Source organism: Panthera leo, chromosome C2, assembly GCF_018350215.1.
Source record: "Panthera leo isolate Ple1 chromosome C2, P.leo_Ple1_pat1.1, whole genome shotgun sequence".
Taxonomy (NCBI): Eukaryota; Metazoa; Chordata; class Mammalia; order Carnivora; family Felidae; genus Panthera; species Panthera leo.
This window is the reverse complement of record NC_056687.1, coordinates 135,575,853-135,581,852: the sequence shown is the minus strand read 5'-3', so window position 1 is coordinate 135,581,852 and position 6,000 is coordinate 135,575,853.

Genomic DNA, 6,000 nt, shown 5'->3' with positions numbered 1-6,000 from the left:
GGGATCCAGTAAAGTCCATCCTTGCAATACTTAGATTTACTGATGGCTTCTAGTCAGGCCATGTTCACTGACATGGTTATGGGAGAATACTCTCTTCCTAAAATTCAAGGAGACTTACTCATCTTTTTCGGGAAGTAGGGTATACCAAGACACCAAATTTTCACAGAGAAAACATCAGGCCTTCCTTTGTGATCTTCTCACTGAATTAGTAATAAATCATCAATATCTGGGCATTCTTTTCTTTCTGGGCATATGAGAGTCAGAGTTTCCCAGTCCTTTTGCAGTAAGCCAGGGCTACGTGACTAATAATGGCCAATGAAACATAAGCAGAAGTGACATGTGTCCCTCTGAAATGGAGGCAGGCGACAAGCCCCTATACAATTTTTCAGTCTCTTTCATCTCTCCTTGGGTGGAAAACATGGAGGCTGTTTGTTGAAATGACAGAACAGCAACAGCCTGGATCACTGAATCACCGCATGGAGGACAGCTGCCTGGGAGTATCACCCAGCAAATAACAGATTTTGCAGGAGCAAGTAATAAACCCTATATGTTTAGCTGTTGAGATTTTGGGATTGTGTATTATAATATCATAATATATTCTGTCGAAAACACCCTTAAACATTTGCAGATTCCGTGTGCATTGTAATCAAAAGTCGGGAGAATGAGTTATATATTAATGTTATAAATTATTTATAATATGCTATAAGTTTAATCAATGCTCAGGAGGAATTAAATTCCTAAGTGAGGGAATGTACTAACATTCAGAGCTGATAGAAAACTTTCTAACATCTCCTGTCAACTCATTGTTGGAATTGGAAAGTCATGGTTAAGATCCTGATACCTGCCACAATGAGATGTCTCTTGGTGAGTTTTCTAAAGACCCGCATGTGTTCCTAGCCACAGAATCTCCAAATATCCCTTCACTTTGTGTTCTACACTAAATACATCTGTACCATTGTCCATTACAACCTCATTCTTTCATCAAATTACATGTATTTTCCTAGGGATAAACTTTTGAATTGCGTAACATTCTCAGAAGCCCACATTTGCAATGATGCCACGATAATCCCATGCTATGTCTCGGCATTGTAGTTGATAAATAGTTGATGTTTGTCGAATTAAGTCAAATTGAACTGACATGAATTGAAGGAGGAGGAGGATGATACAATCGTTGTGTTTGGGACATTATATCTGTTATGAGGTGGCTAATATTACCCCCTTTTTGCAGATGAGGAAATTACTGTTTAGAGAGATTGGGTGAGTTGCCAAATGTGATAAAAAAGGTAGTGGATGTTGAAGTCTGTGAATTTTAAGATCTGAAATAAAGCCGACCTTCCTTCCATAATACCCTAATGCTACCTTGAATTGAAACAAATGTAAATTGAATCAAAGTGAATTGAATTGAACTGTATTGAACTGAACCGGCAAATCCATCACAATGTAGAGATGTGGGGCCCAAGACTCTGTAGCACTCATGTTATTTATGATGTAGCATTACAGCCAACGCCAATCACTACATGCCTGTTTCTGAGAGGTGATTCTTTAAACTATCGAACTCTTAATATGTTTTAAGTCTACTTTTATTAATAAAAGTTTTAGGTAATAAAAAAAGTTTGGAACTAAACTCTCGGGTGACTTATATTGCCATAATAAACCCTATCTTCTTCTTTGTGAGAATGACTCCTTTGATCTCAGAGTGCCAGGAATAGGCTTGATTGGCACTGGTTCGTAAGACTTCTAGTCTCACCTGACATGTCCACATGGTGAAAAGCTATCTGGGATGACCACAGTAGGGATATTCACTGGTGCATCAGACACCAAGCGACACTTTCTAAGAGGCAGGTTCTGTAACTGGTTTTTAAGTCACTTCACACTTTGAGCCAACATACTTAAGGAAAAAATAACAACTTGTAAGCATATCATTGTGGAATGCTGCTTGTATGGGTCATTAAGAAAAAAAAGAAACAGATCAGGTTCAACTGCCTCATTTCTCAGAATAGGAAACAATGCTAACACCTTGAACTGATTTTATAGTTTGTAGTTTATACAGGGTATTCACACATGCATTATCTCATCTGTTAGGTCCTTTGAGGCCTCAGCCCTAGGAGGTTAAGTAATCTGCCTCAGGTCACATGGTTACTTAGTGACAGAATAATAATGAAGTGTTAGAAACCTGAGGTTTGTTATATGTGTGTTTTTCATTGAGTTACTTGCTTAACAAATATATAGTGTAATAACCAGTAGACATTGTACTTAGACCTTTGCGCTAGCATTGCAAAAAGAAGGTGTGAGATATTCAATAAATGCTGAATTGCCCTCGACCTGAAGACAATTGAAAGCAGTGAAAAAAATTTCCCAGTACAGAGTAGGAAGTGACAAGTGCCTATGAGTGGTTCCAATCATTTTCTTGGGGACTTCATGTAGGAGTGATTACATTTGTCTCAGTGAAGAGAAAGGTTCTCAAGGATTTCTAAGAGAGGGGACATTGGAATAGATTTTTCAATAGGTAGAATTTTAATATGCAGACCTGAAGTATATAAGCAGAGGGAATTGTTCTAGACAGGGAGAGGAGGCGGGAAATATAAGACACGTGGAAAACAATGAAGACTCTTGCCTCAAATCTCAGCCACATTATATTTTTGTATTTTAATGTCTAGAATATCAGGAATTATCTTAGAGTCAATTTCAGAAAAAAAAAATTCCCATCTATTAGGCTATGGAGTAAGACGTGTATTAAATGAATGATGAACTATTCAATCAGAATGGTGTCCCATCGATGATTTAGGGCATTATAACTCATCTTGACCAAATTGAGGGTGCATGGAGAAAAGCAGCAGAAACTTAGATTCGAATTTTAAGTTGTGGAGAAATCATGAAAGGCCTTGAATAACCAGATTAAAATTGCTGAGACTTTATTACATGTGCAATCAAGAGTCACTGAACATTTTTTGAGTAAAAAGTAATAGAGTAAGAATGGTGTTTAGTAAACGAAGTTGACAGTAATATGTGGGTAGACTGAGAGTAGGAATACAGTAGAAAGGTGGAATACAGAAAGGTGATTAAAATGGTTAAGGAGAGAAACTAACCTGAACCATTGAATTAGTTCCTGAATAACAACCCACCCCCAAACTTAGTGGCTTAAAACAACAACCCTTTATTTATTCTACAATTCTATGCAGTAGCAGTTGGGGCTGGGCCTATCTAGGTAGTTCTTCTGGTCTCAGCTATTCTCAGTCATACACTTGCAGCTAATCACCAGACCTGGCTGGTCTAGGACGGTTCCAATTGGGATGGCACATCCTTGCTCCAAGTGGTTTTTCATCCTCCAGTGGGCTCGCTCAGATTTGCTCACATGGAGGCTGAGACTTCACACCTAGAGAGGAGAAGTGCCAAGGGCACTTGAAGCCTAGGCTTGCAGCTGGCATGATGTTACTTCCATTGTGTTCTGTTATTCAAAGCAAGTCACAAGGCCAGACCAGATGCAAACCCAGACCAGATGCAAATGGAGGGAAAGCAGAGTTCACCTTTTGGTTCCAGTAGCTGCAAAGTCACATTGCAAAGGGGCATGCATAAGAGAAGGAAGGAAATAAATATGGTCATTTTTTTCCTCCAGCCATCTGCTATATTCCCCAATTTATTTCCTTTATCATTATTGTTATCATACAATTTTTTTTCTGGCTATGTGAAAGATATAGCGGAATAAGCCACTTTTTCTAGAACATTTCTTATTAACAATTTCTCTCTAATTGTCACTGTCCTTGCTAAAAAGAAGCACGGCAATATGATTTTGTCTTCAGTTAAGAAATCACCAATTCTATTCTTATGATTCAGTTCTATTCTATAAAGCCGGAAATATCTGTAGCGTTTTATGCCATATTTAATAATATTAATTAATGTGGTTTGTGACGAAATTTGTCTTTTTTCCCCTCTTATGTTCAAATTACATTACAATAAACACATCATATGAGGCTTAGTGAAAAATATAAATCAATGGAGGCTCATGAAGGATATCCCCACACGTTGTTAAAAAAATATTTGGTGCTGAGGCCCCTGGGTGGCTCAGTCGGTTAGGTGCCTGACTCTTGATTTCGGCTCAGGTCATCATCTCATGGTTCATGAATTCAAGCCCCATGTCTGGCTCTGTGATGACAGCATGGAGCCTGTTTGAGATTTCCTCTCTCCCTCTCTCTGTGTCCCTCCCCAGCTCTCTCGCTCTCTCTCAACAAATAAGTAAGATAAAAACACATTTAAAAAATATTTGATGCTTAAAATATTGAAATTGCTTTGGATCTAGAATTTCACTGAACTGCTCATTTGGTGATTTTTTTTTTTCAACCTTTCTTATTCTGGTAGGTCTGTTTTTACATGTCTTAATGAGTCAGAAAGACTTCTAAAACATTTCATGGACTAAGAGGGGCAGAATAAACATAACTGGGCATCTTAGGAAAATTTCCCTTAAAGTTCAACCCAAAGGAAATATGTTTCTTTTCCACATCTACTCCATAAATATCTATTTCATATAGATATGCCTTTGGTTTTCATCTAGGTGCTTTTGTGAAACTTAAAAACTTACAAAACATATTGTTAGATAGGAATATCTAGGATTCTATTTCATTAGCATAAATACTCTCGCCAGATCATGTAATTTCATTTTCTAAATACTTATTGAACCTGTCCAGGCTCATGGCTATCGCCATTTCTCCAGTTCAGATCCTCATCACTTCCGGACAAATGAAGTAATCTCTTAGCTGGCACCCTTGGTTCCAGTTTTTCCTGTTTCGCAATGTTCCTTTTACTCCTCACAGTATTTCCAATGGAATATTGGTCTGGCAGACGTTCTTTAAAGAAAAATGATCTGTGTTCAAATAAGTTGGAAATTCGATAGGCCACACCTTTCATGCTTGTAGAGTCCAAAAATCCGTTTGCACATTAAAAGCTTTTGAGAAGTCCTGAGCAACACGAAGATTGTAATGTGCTTTTCTCTTCGGCACGAACCATGATCACCATGCAGTTTAATCTGAAGTACCGAGTGCCTTAGGCAAAATTAGAATAATTACAGGATAGCAGGAATTTGGAAAGAAAGAGTTAATATTCAATATTCAACTTCCAAAAGGGACGGTGAACACCAAGACTAGAAAATTTCTTGAAATCCCAGCTTTACTGAGAGAGAATGGATTTATAAATTCCAAAAGATCTTATGCATATCAAAAGAATCTTATACATATCCAGGCTTAATGGAATAACAGATTGTTAAATTTTACCCAAAAAATGTTGGGAGGTTAATCAGAAAATAATTAGTGTCTGAAGAATGCCTACGAGGCTGAGAAAGGAACATGATACTTTTCCTGAAGGGGAGAGGAGATATTTGGAAGGGATTGGTAGAGGATAAAGAAGCAGCCTGGATCTGTCAGACACCCATGGGTCTTCGTCCAAGGGATGCCAGAGAAGTGAGATAAAAAGCCCCCAGGCAAGTTAAAAGAGAAGTCGAAACCTTAGGGTGGGTGCATTCCCTTTACCAATTGTAACTCTGAAAGGACCCTGACTTGCAAGATCCTCCTACCAATTCGGGAAGGTCACAGTGGAGTAGAGAAAAGATTGTACACATATGTAGGCAGAAAACAGCAGGGAATTTTGCCAAATTTCCCATGACAGATATTTGACATGGAAGGCTCGAACTTTTTCTTCCGTGCTCCCTTTGAGGCAACTGACAATAGTTGGGAAATGAGACTGGATCTGCTATGGGTCACCAAAGTAAATGGCAAGGTGATCTCCTATGAAAAACAGTAACACAGAAAGAAGTTGTAGGTGAACAGCAGAGAATTTAGTGTCAATGGAAGCCAAGGAGAAGCAAGATACCCAGAGGTAAGAATGAGGATGAGGTTCTCAAGACTTTTGATTTTGCTGGGAGAACAAGCAATAAGTTACACTGAAGAAGTAGATGGAGTCAGAGAAAAGGTCAGTGCCCAGAGTTAGGTGAGCCAAGCGAGACCTCCACCAGAA